This window comes from Poecilia reticulata, chromosome 7, assembly GCF_904066995.2.
Source record: "Poecilia reticulata chromosome 7, P_reticulata-male-v2, whole genome shotgun sequence".
NCBI classification, from domain to species: domain Eukaryota; kingdom Metazoa; phylum Chordata; class Actinopteri; order Cyprinodontiformes; family Poeciliidae; genus Poecilia; species Poecilia reticulata.
The window spans coordinates 5,066,070-5,088,042 of record NC_088836.1 but is presented as its reverse complement, the minus strand read 5'-3'; the positions used below and the strand labels follow the sequence as shown (position 1 = coordinate 5,088,042).

The 21,973-nt window shown below is 39.6% G+C and overlaps 1 protein-coding gene across 4 annotated transcripts in view; it reads right to left on the bottom strand.

Moving 5' to 3' along the window:
• Positions 1–21,973, bottom strand: part of bcl2l1 (BCL2 like 1) — a 47,291-nt gene that overhangs the window by 4,481 nt on the left and 20,837 nt on the right. The window lies entirely within an intron of this gene.

The window sequence follows — 21,973 nt, the reverse complement described above, 5'->3', positions numbered from 1 at the left end:
TGTGTGATTATATTTTCAAAGGAAACAAAGCTTTTGAACAAATTAACAAGTTGTTGTGTTTTTACATTTTTGACCAAGCTTGTGTATATTGTGTATATATATTGGTATATTTAAGTGTGCTGTACTGGTGCAGAGTTATCAACTTAATTTGTAATTCAATAGATTTGTGACTAGATTTTCCCTAGTTGAAAGCTGGGGGGGGGAAGCACACACTGTTTTAAAAAAGCACACACTGTTTTAAAAAAGCACACACACATTTTGCAAATGACAAGCAGGTAGATTCCCTTTGTAAAGGTCTCCAGACCTCAAACACTCAGAAAGATCCGTCACAACCCACAGACTCGCATGTGGAACCAGGCAGGTGAATAAAAAACCCCGAAAAATCCCCTGCGAGGTTCCTGTCTGGACTATAACAACATGGCTCTGCTAATTAACAGGAAGAGGCCCCGCCCCTTCCCGCTGCCACCTCTCCGGCACCCCGTCAGCCCCGCACAGGTCCCTCCAGAACCGCCGTTCTCCGTCTGCCAAACCCGCACTGCCTCACCGCCCACTGACTGTCACTTCCTGGAAATGAATCAGCAGAGGGTGCGGTTTCAAGTTCTTGCCACACAGAGGCGCCAGCGAGGCTCTGATCGACACACAAACAGACCGGAGACTTTCATCAGATGACACCGACATGGCCCCGATTGAGTCATACTCATGTTGTCCACACGTAAAAAGTGAAGTGATTTATGAGGATGATGCTTCAGGAGCATGTCAAAAAAACAACAGTGACAGTGACTGACTGAGGTGGATCAGCGTTAGTCAGAGTGAACTCAGCAGAAGGGCTTTAAGAGGAGTGAGCGAGGGGGGTTTTACTAAGTTTTAAGCATTCAGATATGTGGATTTATGTGATTTTTCCCAACATCCGCATGATTTCTACCTGCATAGAGGAAAAAAAGAAGTAAACTGCCTGACATAAAGGTTCTTTTTTTCTTATTACGTTCCATCACAACAGTAATGTATTCAGCCGCTCAACTGTCATACGGCCATCTGATGTCAGTTCTAGTTGTGAAATATTCTTCGTGTTTACAGTCTGGTTGGATGAAGAGATTAAGCTGCTGTGGAATCTGGTTGTTGAGCAGAACAATCAGATTGTTCTTTTTTTCTGAACAATCTGAAAAAAAAGACTCTTCAGAAACAATCTTTCTACAGAAAACTGACATACCGACTTTATTAAAACTTACATTTTTAGCTTATTATTGGGAAGATAAAATAAAAAAGGGCACAAAAAGTTTGTTTTAAAAATTTTATAAAAATATACGATTTTTGTGGTCTCGTGCTTTGAAGTTAGCGATTACTTAAATTTTGGCCGCGCTTGGTAAAAAGCTTGGGCTTTAGGGAGCTCCATAGAGCAAATACAAAACATCCTGTATTTTTCAGAAAGTCCAGCTACTATCTTTCAGATTATGAACATCACTTTTCATCCTCAACTCATCGTTTTCCATGCTTGTCAAGATGGTGCAGGAACCTTGCATGTGTCCTTTAAAAGCAAAACAAATAAAAATGCAGGCAGTCAGCTGGTCACCAGTGATCCGCTGAATCACTGGAGGTTTCCTGGGAACAAAATCGTTCTTCCCCGACAGCCTGGTCATTTTCCAAGCAACAAAGCCGGGATTCATGACTAGTCTGGAAACCATGAGACATCATGTTACCAAACTCTTTGGAAAAACATAAAAGCACTTCCAGAAAAAAAACCTGAACAACAAATACAATATGATCACTGCATATTCATATGATAAATAATTGCTATCACAGCCATTATCAATGTTATTGTTACTATTTAATGGAGTTGTCAATTATGGTATACTGACTTAGAAAGAATTTTAATGGCATGGAAATATGAATGCATTGTACCAGTCATACATATAGATTTAGAAAAGGCCAACTAATTAAGAATGTTATAACAAAGTTAACATGAACAGTAATTTATTGGATGATGCTACTGATGTTAGAGGGAATGCTGTAAAAGTGAGTTTATATTTCTATCCATTGCTTTGAATGTGTAAATATACCTTACTACCGTTCATCCTTTGCTTGCTTTTGTTTTAAATTGATTTTCTTTGTATATGACTTGGTTTATTCTTTTATTACAATATGTTCAATAAAGTCAAACTCTAAAAAAACAAATTGATTCCCAAATCAAAGATAAAGGAAGCTAAACAAAACATTACAGTGCAATTTTTAGCCCCCGCCCCAATAGCACATCATCTGGGTACAACCTTCTGAACAGATTGGTAGAAACTGGGAGAAACAGGGCCCAGCAAACATTTTATGTTTTAATTATAAGGAGAGACGTTGAAGCCAAACAACAGAGACATCTTACATTTAGGGAAATTCACAGAAATTTTCCAAATTTGTTTAATCTTTTTTTTTTTTATTATGCTTTTCTATCTTAGGGTGAGGCTGATTCATTCATGCACTATTCTCTGTTCTTGCATTATGTAATAAGGTTGAGCCTACATTTTCTGTTTAAGAACAACTAGGCCTGTCGCGATAAACGATAAATCAATTAATTGCACGATAAATTAAACCTATCGACCTCATTTTAATTATCAGCTTAATCGTCTCTTCCTGCCTTTTTTCTTTCTGTTGATGATACTGAATGAAAAAAAGGCTAAACTCCGGTGCTCTCCACTGAGAAATCCCTTCCTCATTTCCTTTGTATAATGTCCAGCACACACTACACGAGTTGTCAGCCGATTGTCGGCCCATTTTCAAAACCAGATCACACATTAGCCGACAGAAATCCCAGGTATACCGATTCGATCAGGTTCGATCGTGCCGTGTGGTGTCCAGCCACATGGGCACAAAATAATGGCTACAAGTCCAGTTAATTAATTTTAAAATCAGGCATTAATCAGTGCTTTACTAGAATCTACCTGTGATGCATGTGGCTAGTGTCAGCGGAAAGTCCTGACTGAATGAAAATCATTATAACCCATTTATGTCACGTTAACGAAGAACAGCTGAAAACTTACCGAGTTTATCAACTGCGGTAGCAATTTGGCTCCAACCTCGTCATTTCTATATTCTTACCACAAAATGTTGAATAAATATTAATGTTGTTTCCAGGAGTGAAAGTAGTTTAAAATTTTTTGGGGGTACTATGACAAAAAAATAAAAATAAAAATATATATATCCACTATTGTGCACAGAAAGGTAGCAAGCATTTTACTTGCGCGCGCACACACACACACACACACACACACACACACACACACACACACACACACACACACACACACACACACACACACACACACACACACACACATGTGTTCACCTACTAAGACATGCTACTCTGTGTTACTGACATTGTGGAGATTCCTACACACGTCTACATCTTGAAATAGCACCTGACCCAAACTCTTGCCCGAGTTGTTCTTGAAATCTGCCTTTGAAATATAATCATGAAGCTTTTTTTATCCCCAAGGCTCTTGAATGACGCAAACCAAGAACGTCTGGGTTCTGGACCTCAATAAAAAGATGTATAAGTGCAGGTCTGGATCGCTCTTCTGCTTTTGTTTCTTATGTTTGGTAAAATAGTCACAGCATTAAATTGTCTGCGAAAATTAATAAAAATAAATATAAGTCACAGACTGTTCCTAGCACTGTGCAATGATTAATACATGAATAATCCTAATGAATTAATAGTAATTAAAAATAATAGTGGATAAAAGGCTTCAAAACATTTATACCACAGCAGGTATGGAAAAGTACAAAAGCAAAAATTAAATCATATATCTATTAATCTCTTCATGTTAAATAAATAAAAAGTATAACGTTTTATTTAAATATTTGTCAGCTCGAGTCATGCAGAGCTGATCTGATCATTTCCATAGCAACGATCAGAAGTAAGGCGTTGCACCAGAAGTCTAGTGAGCTCACTGATGAGGTCATAGATGACATCATGTACATCACAGTAGATCAAAGAAGTTCTAATGTTTGAATACTGGAATCTCTAAGCATCAGTCAGGATCCAGACATTTCTTGGAGTTTCAGATTTGTTTATAGCAACAATGTTCAGTTTTGCGACGGCGCTTGTTCCCCTGATATTCCCGGTTGGTTGGGGCAATGGATATGCCGTGACCACCGGGATGAAGAAAGTGTGCGATCGTTTCTTTCCAGGGAAGGATTGCAATGAAGAAAACGATCAGGATGAAGAGGACGATCCATTTTGGAAAGGATTTCCATTCACTTGCAAAGAACAAACCGACCCGGCTGGGAAGGTTTGTTCTGAAAAGGCGTTGGATGTTGGGACGCTGCATTCCAGAGCATCCTAAACCTGAGCGTCACCAAGCGGTGTCTCGCTAAGGAAAGGGTTTTTCTGGAGGCATCGTCCATCCCCTGCTGTGGGAGTCTCATCCTCTCAGCTGTCCGTCAGCCCGGCAAGCATTTTAGTCAACAAGACCTTTCCCCAGTTCTGATGGAGCTGAGGGAGAAGAAGCTGCCGTCAGACGTGGGAAAGGACTATGACATAAAAAGTTTGCTGGAGTCTGTGCTGGTCTGGCTGGATTCGTTTGGCGGTGACACAGAGAGAGAGTTGTACGACAACGACTCTAACTGTGGAGCCACTTCCCTCAGGCTGCTGAACAACGGCGCCATGATTGCCCTTCCACCAGTATTATTTTCAACCAGTATATCTATACTGCTTGAATACTGGTTGGATTTGGCGTGCAAACGCCGTTGTTCAGGCTGCGGGTCACCTTGGCAGAAAAAACACTGCCTGACCGATAACAAGGTCCTGGTATTTTTTCTGCACAGGTTGACCAGGAAGCACCAAACCAAAGCCACTCAGACCATCGATGTGCCTGCAGAATGTGGGACGGAGACGTACCACCTGTCCTCCGTCATCTGTGTGGATCCAAAGCTGACAGACGTCTACTGTTATTTAATGAAGGGAGAACGAACCGTGAAGGCAGACAATGAGCATGTCTTCACTGCAGACAGCGACTGCAGTGAAGACATGTCCAACAAAGGTTTCATTTACATTTACGAGAAGAATTGATCAGACACTAGAGGACAAAAGGTAAAAAGATTTGACAGGTTTCCTGTTTGCAGGTTTCTCTCCGGGCACTCCGGCTTCCTGCCACAGTCTGAAATCTCCACTGAATTGATCCAGTAGGCAGAGGTGGACCCTGGAGGCGGGTCCAGCGGACGGCACAGGGGGCAAAGAGCACTGGGGTTAGCACTGGGAAGCAGAGCCTCGGACAAAACACAGGGAGGCGGAGGAGTACAGTAAGTAAGTAAGTAAGTAAGTAGGTAGTTAGGTAGGTAGATAGGTTCTACAACTAGACACATATTGAGGACCAAAACCGACATAATAAGAAATAAAAAATAAATATGTAAACAAAAAAATTAATATATATCTGACGTATAGAAAAAAAATAAATATAGAAAATAGCATATATATATTTACAGGGGTGAAAGTAGTTTTAAATTCTTGGGGGTAATGTGACAAAAAAAAAAAAAACTATATAACCCAATATACATACATACACATACACACACACACACACACACACACACACTCATATTCATATATATATATATAAAAAGCTGGGTATCTCTTTAATTGCTACAAAATAAAGCTGTATTGCTCTCAGCTGCAATGTTGACACCTTGAGATGCCATGAGACCTAAATTCTGAACATCATGGCATGGATGCATCCCAGGATCCATGTCTGGAGTGTAACCATTCATTTTATATTTTGAACTGGTTATATTGATTCTGTGTCCAGACAGAGGGATAATCAGTAGCCCAGCATCATAACTTGTTTGTTCTGAAGATCCTGCAGCTTCCACTTCTCTTCCTAACATGGTGCCTCCTCACCCTGACTCTCATACTGACAGGAGGAACATCCGACATATACTCACAAAGAACGAGGTAATTAGTAAAAGTTTGTCGTTTGTTGAATGTTCAGAAACTACAGCGGCTGTGATGCGCCAAGCAAAGGTAAAACAACCTGAACAAGAGATCAACTCTAAACCACTCGCACCTTTTTATTCTCCGTCTCTCTCTGCCATTTAAGCACACCCGTTGCCATGGCAACTTCCTGCGCTCCATAAGCCGACCAGAGATTATGTTAAAAACGTTCAGTCCATTACGATATTAGGTTTTCAGGCTTGATATTTATTTTGCGATCATTAATAAGCCTCCCCTGGTTGATTAGTTAATTTTAAACTCCTGCTCTGCTCGTTATTTTGGTAATGGAACCGAAAAGCACAGAATTGCGCAACACCTTGTTGAAACAATAATCACTGAGATTATTATTGTTAATGGATCATTAATTTGAACCGAAACGCACGTTTTTTTGTTGATGTTTTTGTTGTTCTTTAATAAAGTTAATAACATTTGTAACGAGGAGAACATTCTGGTCTCAACGCCCTGACGCCATTCAGTTTGTCACCTCATGCTGAGATCGACTCAAAACCCTCAGCGATTGACGTGTTGGAGCCCTGCTGCTCTATAGCACGAACAGTTCAGAAACAATATGAAATGGGGGAAAAAAGTTATTTCATAACTGATTAAGTCGTGTTTTAGATTGTTCTTGAAAAACGAATCAGTCACGGCTAATTAGTGGATGGACTCGCGGTTGCACAATGAACCCACTGATTTTTTTATAGCAGACAGCCGCTCGTCTCTCTTGCAGGTACTGCGTACCCCCGCTAAATCTTTTAGGGGTACGCAGTACCCTGCCGTACCCCCTTACTTTCACCCCTGGTTGTTTCCACATATCTCCGATGTCCGCTGGACTTCGGGTTGCGCCGTGTCAGCTGTTTGGGATTCCCCTCCGTAATTTCCCCTCAGAAAGCACGGAGTAGAGCGACAGAGAAGACACAAACTATATGTAAGCATTGCAAGTTGTTCAGACGCTGAGGCAGAAAGTGTCTCTATGACAACCAATGTTTAGACATCTAGAGGTACGTTGAGCTACATCCCAATCACAGTACAACCTTACCAGCAGTAACTGGAAAACAATAAATGTTGACCAAAGCAATGTCTTAAGGTCTGAAGAGATAGAAAAAAAAGAAAAAGAAATGGCAGTAGCGTTGGAAGGAGCATTCAGAAGAAGAATGATACTTACTTACTTTTCAATGACCAACGTTTGATGCTCCTTTGCAAATTTTAAGTGGGTAAGTTTGAGGCGTGGAAGGACAGGTGGCTTTGTAAGGTTTTTTGTTCTTTAAAACCTTTGCTCACAAATTCCATCTCATGATTACTGGACAGTACTTTGGGTCAAGGAGCTGTCTTTTGATCCTCCAGCTCAGCATACGTGAAATTGACTTGGGTTTACTACTTGATTCGTTCGTCCCAAATGACTCCAGAACCATTAGGAAACTGAAAATGACTGCATCCAACCTTGGCAGTGATGGAACTTTACGAGAAGCCTCATTTATGATTCATCTCAGACACATTTATGAATGTCTAAAGTAAAATGATGGAGGTCACATTTATGATTTAGACTTTTCAAGGCTATGGCCCTAAACTGCTAATAATCTGATGAACAGCTTGGCTTATGTAGGTGAATTATTGAAAACTGTTTTGTCTCTTGCTTCGGTTTCTTCTTACATTACAAAACAACATACAATCTGGTTATGAGGCACCGTCTTCAGGTTTTGATCAGGAGTGTAGTTACACACCATTGTTCTCCGTTATACTGAAGGACTCTAGAGGGAATACGGTAATAAAAAAAACCTAATTCATTTCAACTTTTAATAGATCTTCATTACTGTTACACACTGCAACTTTGAGCTCTTGGAACTGCAATATCATACACATGGGACATGTTAAAGATTGAAGAATATTCCATTAAAATCCATTATGGTAAGTATAACACAAATACTCCATCACTGCGACCAATTACAGCATGACAAATATGAGATCACCCCACATTGATTAAGAGTGTGCTGTGCATATAAAGCTTCTCTGAATAATTCATTATAGTGTATCGGCAGAAAATTACAGTAAATTGCAGTATAGTGGACTGTCCTGATGTCAGCGCATTACACACAGATACAGGTGTGATGCAATGCTCACTTTAAACCAGTAGAGTCACTGTAGCTAAAAGTGAGAGAACAGATCACCTGTGACACATCCTGCTTATGTTGATGTTTTAAAAAGATAACTGTGGAGAATGATGCAATATCGAGCCAATGGCACCCTAGGCTTTCTAATGTAAATCTTAAATTAAACAGCTTTAATGAAAAGAGGATCAATAAGGAGATGGAGCTGTGAGTCTGTCTTGTGAAGGCAGGGGGGCCTCTCAGGAACACCTCTCTTTTCCGGAACATAGAGGAAGGTAATACCAGAAGCCAAGGCAGAAAGCAAGATGAAGAGGAAGCCGTTCCATGCGTGTTTTGCCTGTGTGAGAACAGATCTCTGAGTTGTAGTTCTGTTCATGCTATTCATCGTAGTCAGAAAAGTGCATGACACTTACAAAGGAAATGAACCCGCCTTCAAGTTCTCTAGAAACACTGGTTGCTCAAGGTCTGGAAACACTAATAAGAACATGGAATACCATACTCTGGAGGGAAGGTGTTGTAATGTTGTCAAAGTTCTCAGGAAACCAATGTTAACTTTCACAGTCATCAGAGTGTGCTGCTCTGCGATAAGAGGCTTCAACAGAGACCGCTGGCACATGATCTCACCAACGCATCGTCAGAAAGCGACACAGACATACTTCTATGCAGCACAGGGCATCACAAAAAGTGTTCATACCACTTTAACTTTTTCCACATTTTGCTACTTAACAGAACTGAATGAGATTTATTGGGATTTTATGGAGTAAACCAATACAAAGTAGTTCACAGTTACAAAGTGGAAGGAAGTATAACTTTCGATCTTGGAAGTTGATGAAAGATGTGGACGTCGATTCCGAATTGATTAACAAACAATTAATACTAATGTTGATTCCCATCCCCATTTTGGAAGTACAGAGAAAGATGAAACTGAGTCAGGTAAGTGTTGCATTGGGGCAGTTTCTGATGAACACATAAACCCCTGCTTCAAGCTTTAGCAAAGCCATTCACTTGGAGTTCAGTTTGTGGGATACTAGAATAAGCTAATCTTGTTGAACAGTAGCTCTATTCATTCATAGTTTAATTCTATGTAAACACACACAGAAACACTTGCTGTAAAATATTACCACAGCCTCAGTGTGTAAACACTTAAGGAGCTTTTTTCTCCCCCCATGTCAGTGTATAACTTAGTGAAATACCTAGGACCTGTGGAATGTGATAATATGTAACAGATCTGAACATAGTGAAGGGTTTAAGGCTTCATCGACAACCTGCGCTCATGAGGCTGGAATTTGTCCTTTCATATTTCACATTTCTGATCTCTTACTCAATGAAACCGTTTGTCTCCGTAAAGCAAACTCATGACCCACTCTACCAAAAGCCTTGGTAATGAGTGTAAGGAATCAAAAGGACCATTTACTCTGGCCATGGGCGGAAGCTTCCAGAGTAAAGTAAATATTTAACTTCCACCTCACCAGAATGCAGGGCACAGCCCGGATGAAGCGGAGGAATACTATCAGATAGGCGGACACTTCAGTCTATGATTTATGAGGACAACGTGAACAGGCGGTGTCCATGAACGAAAGCAAATGACGTCATGTACAGTATGCAGCTGAGTTTAATATGTTTATTTGAACACCTTGCTTTGAGTCAACTAAGAATGTCCAAATGGACGACTACACAATTAGAAATGTTTCTATTGGCCCTAATGAGTCAAGGACGGAGGCAGTCTGACCCTGGCTTCTCCCTGTGAAATCTTCTAAAACAATGTGAAGAATGTGGGTGTATAACTCCTGATAAGGTCTTGTTAATTTTTTTTTTTAAACAGACAAGCCTAGGCATGTTACCAGTCAGTGTTAAGGAATTACTTCTGAAACAAAGTTTGCTAATTACATGGTTTAGTGAACCTTTGGAGAGCTACCTGAATGTAGTATTAAGAATTCGACAAATAGGTGTCTGCCTATTTTGTGATACATCGTCACTCAAAATTTGTTTTCACACCTGATAGTCCTATAGACTTGGTTTGATTGGGGATCAAAATTGCATACAATTGTGGTCCAAAAGCAAAACTTCCATGGAAAATTTTTTCAATTTTTAGCTGTCTTTCACAATTGACTGTGTCAAATAAACCAAATCCTTTGAGCAACCCATCCACCTTGCCTGTGGTGGTGCTACACTAAGAACCACTGAGGGAAGCAATACATAAATCTCTGAAGAAGATACTGAGTGCAACTCCTTTCTTCACAAAAATGGAGAGGTGGTTGAGTTTACTGGTTGAAGGATTTCTCCTTTGTCTTTGGTAAAAAAAATAAAATAAAAATAAAAAATTTCCACCAGCACTACACGTGCGCAATTATTTTGGTTGTATTTACCTAAAATGCCCTGTGCTTGGCATTCACATTTGAACCGCACCAAATTTCACTTCAACCCAACTGAGACCTAGGTTTGTAGGGGGACCAGAGTTGGCATTTTGGTCCGCATCAGAGTTCAATTGCATTCACACCTCCCCAAACAAACCGGACTTTCTAGGCAAACAGATCAGAGTTCAATTAACGTGGACTAAACAAAGCTGGTGTGAATGCAACCTTAATGTGAAAAGATCCTGCTTTAGTTTGATCCTCAACTAAAGTAAGAATATTTTAACAATAAACAATAAACACAGTAAGTTCAAAGTGTTTTAGGCATTAAGTACTGTATTTTCCGCACTATAAGGCGCACCGGATTATAAGGCACATCTTCAATGAATGGCCTATTTTAAAACTTTTTTCATATATAAGGCGCACTGCATTATAAGGCACATAGAATGGACGCTACAGTTAGGGTTGCCGCCCGTCCCATATTGAACCTATACGGGACGCGATTTGTTCCATACTCTACAAATGTGAATGTGTAATAATAAAGAAGTGCCCCCCCGATATTGCGATATTGTGCCCAACTGTTTTCTGGATAACACAGACCAACCGACACGCTGCCGCCGCAGTCTCTGTCTCTCTTCCTCCGACCTCCCAGGCTTTAAATGTATAGGGGCTGGTCCCTTGGTAACCCTAGTCGAAGCGCCCCGGATGAATGTCTAAAGCCACTTTGTTGACATAAAAAATGTCAAAACAGTCCGACTCGGGTCGGTGAGGAGAGCCTTCCGTGACTGTGCCCGGGCGTGGCCGGACGATGGTGACCCTTCTCCGTTCGCGCACAGCATGTTCGTGGAAACCGTGGTGCTAAATGACTTGCAGACGACCTGATTATCATGTCGGTAGGTAGATAGGTCAGTCAAACTTTATTAACAAACCAGCGTTCTGACAACTATCCCAGCATGCACTGCGTGCTTCTTCTTCTACGGGCGAAAATGAAATCGGCTACTGCTTACCGTAGTTGCTAGACCTGTTGTGGCTCAATATTGGTCCATATATAAGGCGCACCGGGTTATAAGGCGCACTGTCGGCTTTTGAGGAAATTGAAGGTTTTTAGGTGCACCTTATAGTGCAGAAAATACGGTAACTAAATCTAAATGACTATACAATCACAGCACACATCTTTTTTTTTTTATTCATCTCTGCTACATATGGCATTCCTCAGGAATCATTTCTTAGACTCCTTTTCCTTTATCGCCATCTTTAAGATGATACTATGGCTTTATGATAATAATTAGGGGTGAACAATATAGGAAAAGTGACAGTGAAGCAGGACAGGACTGTGGGGTGTTTAACAGGTTCAGAGAAGCAATGTTGGTGGGGTGGTCATTATTAAAATGGTAAGGTTATATAATATTGATAAATATTGGTTATCAGCCAATAATATATCAGGAGGATGTAATATTAATATACTGATGGCTATTTAGTCATTTTCTCTCATATTCAAGGTGAATTACACAACTAATTCTCCACTGGAGGTTCTGTCACGCATTCTGTTAGGCAGAATACAATATGATTCCTCGACAATATATCAAATTAAAACCATCAATGTCATATCAAATCACAAAGGATTGCTTGGATGTAATTTTTAGTGGAATTTCATATTTCAATGTCATGCCTGTACATTCTATATTGATAATATTTTTGGTTTGTTCCACCTATAATGCCCACACTTATGTTTTTAGTGGTAGAGACGCTAACTCTGACAATCTGTGTTTGGGACATTATGATGAAGGAAAAGAGAGTCATGAAAATGGGGGCTATAATTAATATACCACATCATTAAAATGGTAATGCAATTACATATTTTCCTGCTATTGTGCAGCTCTACTGCTTGCAGATATATGAGGTCTCAGTGTAACCACAGTGAACAGTAAGATAAATCAAATGCTTTAGCTCAACCTTTACAGTGGCAGCATCATTATTATCAGGTTGCCGTGGTCACGCAATACAATTAAATACAAATCACCTGCAGCTGCATTCCTCTTTGCATAGATCTGCAGACATAATTCAAAATGTGACTTTTCCGTTGTCCGTCTCTTAACTTGGAAAGTAAATGATGTGAGTTTTCCTTTCAGAATGCCTCACTCTCCAGCCCGTTGAGGTTCCAGCTTTATTTCTATCCCGTCTATTACCTATGCACATATCAAGTTGGGACTATTGGTGTAATAGGCTCCAACTCAAGCCTCACCTGACAGGTAAACCCCATCTTTATCTTCTCCTTTGCCTCCTCTTTCACACGGTCACGCCTTTTTTCTTTCCCTTTATCTTAGCCGAGTTCCCAGAGGAAATCAGATGCTAGGCAGCAGCCTGCAAAGTGCTTTAAGACCAGACCTGCTTTTTCTTTTAACTCAGTGTTTTCTACATCTTTAACTTCCCCTTCCTTTGTTAGCTGGGGAAGACTATAAAAGGATAAAGAAAGGATTAGCTCATGAAAGCAAAAGGGTGAACATTAAAAAAAAAAAAAGACAGAAGAGGAGTTAAAAGTGAGGGGAGGGATTCCGCAGCTGGTTGCCACGGCTACCGAGAAGCAGCTGATTAGCGAGTGAGACGTGCAAGAGTGTTGTCTGGATTTGCAGGTCCAACTCTGCAGCTGATAAATGGCTCGGTACTGCGTGTGGAGAGTGGAGCGTTTTAACGATCATTAGAGGCATCGTCCCATTCATCAACCCCTGACTTGTTGTTGCGTCCATGTTGCAACATAAACAAGCTGCAACGCTCAAATCCCCCGATGGTGAAACCTCCTGACCGTGACTCGTACACAAATGTCGATTAACACCTCACGTCCTCTTCCTCTTAGGCAAAAGAAGACTGAAGATGGATCGGAGTTCAATATGTTGGGGACGCTTTGAAAAACACTGTCTGCAATTGACGATTGTATTTTATTTAAATATATTCTTTCTTTAAAAAAAAATAAAAAAAATAAAAAGCTCCAATATCACTACATTAATATCCAACTTTTCCTCAATACTGGAACTATTAAGTAATTAACTTCTGCAGTTCACTTTGTATTTTTTTAACTACTTAATTTGATCAGTTTTTTGGTTGGTTCTTTTGAACAACAACTTATCGAAATCTTCAGGAAAAAAGCCAACATTGTACCCTTGTGTGTGCGAGGACTGAGGCAAACGTGGAGGACTGCGGCAAATGATACAGGTTTTACGTGTGTGGGGTCGGTTGGGTCCTATTTTTAAACACAAGGGTTAAGGTAACCTTTGACGCCTCAGTCTGTACCGTCTTTTGTTCAGTATAGCCATTACACTGTCCTACACATGTCCAAACCATCCCAATTTTGCCTTTTTGTACCTTAACTTTTCCATCTTAGAATGCACCATCTTACCAGTTTCCAATACTGTCCGTTTTGGTCAATCTAAATGAAAATCTCAACATATTTAGTTCCGTCATCGTTCTCTTCGTAATGCCTAATTTTTACTGAGTAGCACAGCACAGACCCATGTGTTTGCCCATTTTATGGTCTGTCATATTCAGGATGTGTTACACTGTCAGTGGGACACTCACTGGGCAGGCAGGGTTAAACTCAAATGACTAACTTAGCGTTATTACTACTACAATAGCAATATTTTTTTTCCATATCTTCAAGGTATGGTACATTGCCCTTATCCTTCTGTAGTAACTACATCTTTCCACGTCTACTCTTTTGAAAAGAAAGCCTTCCCCAGGCGTTCTTCCACTCAAGGACTGTGTTGAATTATCTTGGTAAAAAGCCCACTGCCCTCTGGTCAAGGTGTCCTTCAATGAAGGACACCAGTTCATTCTAAATAGTGCTAGGTTCAGTGTCTGCAGGCTTAAGTAGGATTTATGTTCACAGTTCACCATATTCTGAACCATGTTCACAGCTACAAGGAGTAGGTCTCGCTCATTTATATTTTTTCTGAAGAAAAGGTTTAAGAATACATACATATAGGTCATAATGCCAATAATGAGGATGCGCATATACCTATATTACTAATAAATGTCCTCACTAAGCTGACCATAGCCTCAGCTTGAGGGCAAATGCTGCCCTCAAGCTCTTTCTCTGTGAAATATGCAAAGTTTGTTCCTATCCTTTATCCATCTCCAAACAGCGCCGCCAAATGATATTAAAGTGTACTGCACTACTTTCATGTTTCCCACTTGCAAACAAAATCGTTCAGGTCAAAGTTCTCAAAAATGAAAACTCCACTCATGAACAATTACCAACAGTTTTTTCACTTGTTTTCTTGCAGTCGGTTTTAAAAAAAATTTGAAAATGTGGCAGATTTCTATTAGGTCACATTTTGTAAAGACTGTTTGGTACTACTGGCCTCTATTAAACAGTAAATTAGGTGGAGAGACGGGGAAGACAATGCATGAACATGGCGTACGCGCTCTACCTGAACCACTCAGCACCTTAAATAATAAGATTTTAATTTAAAAGTGCTGTAGTTACTATTCTTCTGTGAATTTACCGTCTTCACATTAAACAAAACTAAATGATTTGAAAAAAAAAAAAAAAGAATCCCAAATACCATTTATGAAAGTCATCAAAAGTTGGAGGACCTGTGCTGGTGTGACTTTCTCTTGGCTGCATGTGTTCTTGGAACACTCAGTTTTATATCTTCACAAGTTGCTGCATCTGTTTGCAACATCAGATTTAGACATGCAGCTCTTGACAGACAGAACGCGCTTTCCAGCAACCCACAAGGCACGTGATGCACCACAAACTGACTGCAAACCAGTTGAAGCACGCAAAGAGGGAGATTCTGACGGAGCTGTTGGCAAGGCGATGCTCTAGGTGTCAGTCACACGCAGAGAACAATCCCAGGCAACCAAGCTTTACCCGCTAGATTATTGTTTGCAATACAAGCTGACAAAGACTCCTCCTCCACTTGAAGACATGTATGTTCTCAGACATCCGCTTTGTATAGACTCTTATCTGTTAAAAAAATAAATAAATAATCACTAGATAAAATACAATCAGTCCTATCCAGAACAAGTGGAGGAATGAGCCTTCAGAACAAAATGGAACGTAAATGCAATACATGTTTTCTTGCAGGTCTGATGACATACAATACAAAGCTATGTTGGAAGATCCATTATAGTGGTGATTTTCTAAAGGTTAAACTGGGTAGAGTTTGGCGATCTCAGTTTATTTAAACTAGTTGGAGACATTTTCTTGAGGAGGGAGTGTAAAAGAATCAACAGTCCAACAATAAGTCATCATGCAAGTCATCCATGTGTGGCTCCATTGAAAACCTCAGCGGAGTGTAAACTTTTAGGAAATAAAGAAGTGTGTGCATATACTCGATGAGCATATGCACACACCCCTGTGTAACTATGAAGATGGTTTGCATTCCATCCAAGTGGTTTTATAAAGCGTTGGATCCGAGCCATGAAGGATTAGACAAAGACAAACTAAAAAAAAAAACACTCTTCAAAAGTACGGTTAAAGTGACAAGTTATCTGGGCAGAGAAAAATCGAAGTATTGTTTATTACATTGTGATTTTTGCCATATTTGATGCTTAAAGTACAAACTGGCTACTGAGCTTGAGGTATTAGCATTTGGCTTGTAAAGGTACCGTATTTTCCACACTATAAGGCGCACTAGATTATAAGGCGCACCTTCAATGAATGGCCCATTTTAAAACTTTTTTCATATATAAGGCGCACCTCATTATAAGGCGCATAGAATAGACGCTACAGTTATGGTTGCCACCCGTCCCTTTGTTCCGTACACTACAAATGTGGATGTGTAATAATAAAGAAGTGGTCCCCTAGTACATTATATACAGTAGTAGCTGCCCCAGTCATTGTTTCACTCACGGTGTTGGTGTTGCGATATTGTGCCCAACTGCTTTCTGGGTAACACAGACCAACCGACACGCTGCCACCGCAGTCTGTGTCTCTCTTCCCCCCCCCCGACACCCCCGGCTTTAAATGTATAGGGGCTGTTCCCTTGGTAACCCTAGTCGAAGAACCCCGGATGAATGTCTAAAGCCACTTTGTTGACATAAAGAATGTCAACAAAACAGTCCGACTCGGGTCGGTGAGGAGAGCCTTCCGCAACTGGGCCGGGGCGTGGCCGGATGATGGTGACCCTTCTCCGTTCGCGCACAGCATGTTCCTGGAGAACGTGGTGCTAAATGACCTGCAGACGACCTGATTATCATGTCGGTAGGTAGATAGGTCAGTCAAACTTTATTAACAAACCAGCGTTCTGACAACATCCCAGCATGCACCGCGCACTTCTTCTTAAGTTCTACGGGCGAAAATGAAGTTGGCGGCTGTTTACCGTAGTTGCTAGACCTGTTGTGGCTCAATATTGGTCCATATATAAGGCGCACCATCGGCTTTTGAGGAAATTGAAGGTTTTTAGGTGTGCCTTATAGTGCGGAAAATACGGTAATGCCCGGTAAAGTTATTTTACTCCTGTAACATTTGAAGGAGGTTTTCTTTCCTGTCTTCTCACTAAACTGGACAAAAAAGGTCCACATAGTTCTTAAAAACATGCTAAATTGTATTTCTTCTCAGCTGCAAATATTTACAGCATGGCTTTTTCCATTTGTGCTGCAATCAGCCATAGCATGCCACCGGCGACCATAAACAGCTAGCACTGGTGGATAAAAGTACACGTGGGGCTTAAAGGTTTGCTAAAATAGCTCTAAAATGCTAGTTTACTTCATTGACGAGTTGAACCACTAATTCTGGGTGTGACCTCATCACTTCTGCCGCTCATAGGCCAGAACTGTCCCTAAAAGTCTTCAGATCGTCTCCACTTTCCTTAATTTTGGGTGATCAGCCAATACTTACAGGTGAAATCAATCTTATCCAAATTGATCTCATCTGCAAAGGTCTAACAGTAAGCCACTATCCCGTTATATATAGATAATTGGTATCAGTAAAATTGGATTCGGTAGGTAGGGTTTTCTGAAGATTGGTGACCAACCAGAAAACTGTAATCGGTGCAACCCTAACAAAAACTATTTTATAATGTGATATTCAAGAGGTGTCCTCACCATGGATTATAATAGTTTTGGATTTTTCACTACAGTTTAGTTTCATTTCATTGTGACTTTTTCTTGTCTAGTTAGTTTAAATTACTATTTTTTTAAGTTAAATTTTGCTTTCTTTCAGTTTAGTTATTACCTATAGTAGAATTTGCCGTTTTTTTGTACTTTGGTTAATTTTTAGGTGTAGAATTCCAAAAAGGTCCAAGTATCGCATTGTGATTATGTTTACACTAATTGAGTAATGATTACTTTACTACCCAAGTATCTTCATAACTTGGGTAATGAAGATACGATTTTCAAAGAATTTATTCAATTATTGTCAAACAACCAACTGACTCTGGTGTTTTCTCCCAACTTTTGCCATTGTCATTTTGCAGAATAGCACCAGTACCGCCAGGAGACGTATGGAGCGCTGTGATTTTCAGACTGACTGTGTGGAAAAAATACATTTTGCATAAGTCTGAAAGGCTGATAAATAGATTCATAAACACAAAAATGGAGGATGTTTTATCTCTAATTTAAATATGTTTTAGTTTTATAAATGCACAACAAAGTTATTGTTGAAGTTTTTCCCCATTAATTACTATTAACAAAAATGTTTTCTTTATGTTAGTTTTTGCTATTTCGTTAGTTGGTTAACTATAATAACGTTGGCTCTCACTTGGCAATTTTGTTAACTTAATAAATAGCCAAAACAAACCAATTATGGCACAAGAGTGTTTGTGTGCTCAGACACCACGTCTGCAAGACCCGACCAACCAGGCTAAACCAATAAGGAGCCCTCAAGTCACAAGAAACAAAGTCTGATATTTTCTTTCTGCATAAATTGATAAAATGCTTTCTTTTGAAATTAGGATGATGTAAGAAAACCATTTCTTTATTTACTAAGATATTAAAAATGAAATGATCAAGCATAAAGGGAACAGTTTGCTCAAAGGACAAGAGAAAGCATGACCATAACTCACCAAAGCCTGATGACCCAGAGTGAGCTCGTCAGAAGGACCTTTGCAAAACATTTTAAACCACCATCAGTCCTGACAGCAGCTGAGCAACACTTTCCCCCCCAAAATTGCAACACTTGCTTGCTTACACGCAAACAACGCATGGGCCCAGAGTGCAGCGTGCAACACTATTGCTTCATGTGTTGCCTTTTTTTTTCTGTTTATAGAACAAAAAGAAAAAAAAGTTCCAGTCACATCCGACTGGATGATGAAACTGCTGTTTCAATCACCTCACACAGACATGGAGGCGACTCCCTGTTCTGACCGGTGAAACCGATTGTGAAGTGAGGTTGGGAGGTGATGTGACCTCTGATTTACACCGTGACAAACAGTCTATGATGGGATTAAAGGATCGGCAAGATGAGGAGATACAGCTGCTCAGCTCTGATCCACATGAAGCTCCTGACGGAGTGCTGACGTGATGTGAAAGTGCAAGTCAGATGACGGTCTGAATGGCTTACTGTATCAGAGATGATAAACATGCTGTACGATAAACATTACCATGAGACACACTGTGCCACAAACACACAATGGAGAAAGGTTTTCACAATCCGACCCCAGATACACTTTCTGTTTACCGTTATTATCTTTGAGATAGTCCAACAGTTTAATTACAGTTCTCTGCTTAAATTCAATATCTTTAAAAAGACTCCCTTTATTATTCTACACACACGCTAATTAAGCTGTGACAGACTATATTTTTACAGAGGGCACAACAGATTATTGAGAAAAGATCTTCAAGGAGGCAAACACCTGTCAAAATACAGTTCCAGGCCAAGGACAGTACTGGCAACAACAACAACAACAATCCACTTTTACGACAGTTGTGCCAAGGAAGTGAGACTTGATGACAAGAAGTCTGACTATTACTGTCTGTGGGGTCAATTATGACTCCTAACAGCAAAACTTGGAGTTTACTAAATGACTGGAGAAAAAAAAATAATGCTCAAAATATTACATTTATTTGTCATCAGCTCAGCCAAAACCAGGACTGTAAGTCTAGTTTATGGTAGCTTTTCCCTCCTAGCATGAACTAAGACACACCGGATTTTCATTGTGAATGTCCTCAACTGGGCAGGAAAACACCTTGAAATGCAAATGTGAGTTATTCATGAAAGAAATGCCCGGATCAAGGTATGTTTACATTTACTACATAGTAGTTCCTGATAAAACTCTTACACCTGTTGTTGTTGTATTGTACGTGGCTTCATGTGTCATGAAGAAGCGCTTTGAGCAGTTAAAAATAAAAAAAAAACACCAGTAAAATTTGCATGTGTAAAGTTCACATAAGTCTATTATAAGTACTGTAATTATGTTGTTGATTAACAATTTGGGATTTTCTCTATTCATTATGACATTGTAAAAAAAAGAAAAAAGTTTATATAATATATATATATATATATATATATATATATATATATATTTTATAATATGGCTGCTGCAGCATTCAGTCTGTCATGTGACCTGCTGTACAAAAATGAAAGCAGCTGAAACAGTAGTTCAATTTTAATACATTCCAATTCAAATTTATGAATTTGAATTGGAAGCATAGCTTTTTCTATCAGATATAAACTGCATTAAAATATATTACAATCTGAAATATAAATGAGTGAGAAAACATGTTAGCATTAGCCTGGCTCTTCATCCAACCTCTCAGAATAAAAAACATTGTCAGCAGGAGAAAGGCATGAGATTATCGAATACTAGTGGTGCACCGATTGGCCAATCACTGTTCATTAAAAAGCCTGATCTACCGATTTTGTCCAAAAAGTTGCTAAATATAGCGACAAAGTCAGGAAGTTGGAAACCCTGGGATGACGCTTATTAACTGAGTCATTATCGACTCAATTAGATCTTACCTCCACAACCGCAAACGCTTGTGGAGGTAAGTAGATGAGATCAGATTCTCATGTAAGTATTGACCGATCACTGATCTCTCAAAATTAAGAAAATATGAGCTGATTTATCTGTGAACATTTACTCAAGACTATTTTTGTAGACAACATATATTTTACTGCGCAGAAAAACTGATACTGCAGAAAACAGAACACAATTGGTAAATTAGATAAGTTAGTTACTGATTAAATGTATTGGGGGTAATTTTACTGGAATTTTAAAAGGCAAACTAAGTATCGTACTCGGTATCAACAAATGCTTAATAAAAAATAAAAACGGAGTCATAACAAAATAATGATATTTTAATAAAAATGTTAAATTTTTTGAAAGGTAACCACTAAGGAATGGGAACATTCATACACAATGACTGAAAATGGGAAGATCTATAAAAAGGAAATCCTGCTTGAAACAGGACATACAAAACATTCAAAGCCAATCTGAGAAACTGAAGATGCTTCTGTGCTGTTGAAATTCAGATGAGTTTTTGATGATTTGCTTAAACACGAGTCTTCCCTGGTTTACACTTAGCTTTACCCACCTAGCCACAGCATCATCTTGCTCAAATACAAACAGACACAAAAAACAGAGAACTTATTGTTAGTTTCTACTTTATGCATTCCTTCCTCTTCCTGGACTTTAAATTATAATTGTTACAGTTAGAATATCGTACAGCCTCCTAAATGTGATGTTTATTTACACTGGGGTTGTCACCATCATATGATTAGTTCATTTTACCGCAAGTACTTTCATCGTCCCAGTCAAGTTGTGGTTTTAGGATCCCAGTTTAAGTCTTTAAAGCTTCATGTCTGTGTCCAGTTAAGATGTGAAGCCAACAATGGAAAGGCCTGTTCCTGCGTCCTTATCTATGTTCTCATCTTCTCCACGAGTTACATTTCTTCCTGCTTCTCCTTATGGGCTTCCGTCCCCGTTTGCATCCTTATCGCCAAGGCATTTGAAAGGATAAGAGAGTCAGGTCCAATGCCAAAGATCCCACATGACCGCCAGAGGAAGGTATCTGAGTGGAACGGAGCTCTGAGGAGTGAAAAACTACTTTGACCTCACAACTCAGGCATTTCAGTTTAAGAGGTTTTCATGGGCAAGCGCAAAAAAAGTGGTGTAGAAAAGTCCTGGCTAAAGACAAAAGACTAATGCTACTCTATCAACTTGTCAAAAAAAACCAAAAACCCAACCATTGTGAAGAGATAATATAACAAAATACGTGTTAGATTCACTGATCCCTGAAGCACAGTGCATCCATTCCACTTGTAATGGTAAAAATGTGCATGTCTTAAAGTCGGATGTTCTTTTTCCATTGCTTAGTATGCCTGGATGTGGTTCCCCTCTGCTCATTTCTTGGATGCGCTCCTCGCAATATGAGAATGTGACACGTTAAAGCTGACAGGCAGCAGTAGTATTCAGAAAAAGGATCCAACTGAGAATTTTAACAACTCCAAATTTAAACAAATCCACAGTGGCGCCAGAGATAAAATCTTGGGATAAAAACTTTGAATCTCATTTTATGTTTGAGGGGAGAGGCCCAGTGGAACTCTTCAGGGTCACACAGAAAATCGTCAGACAAACAACCCACAAGACAGATTACTTGAAACCACACAC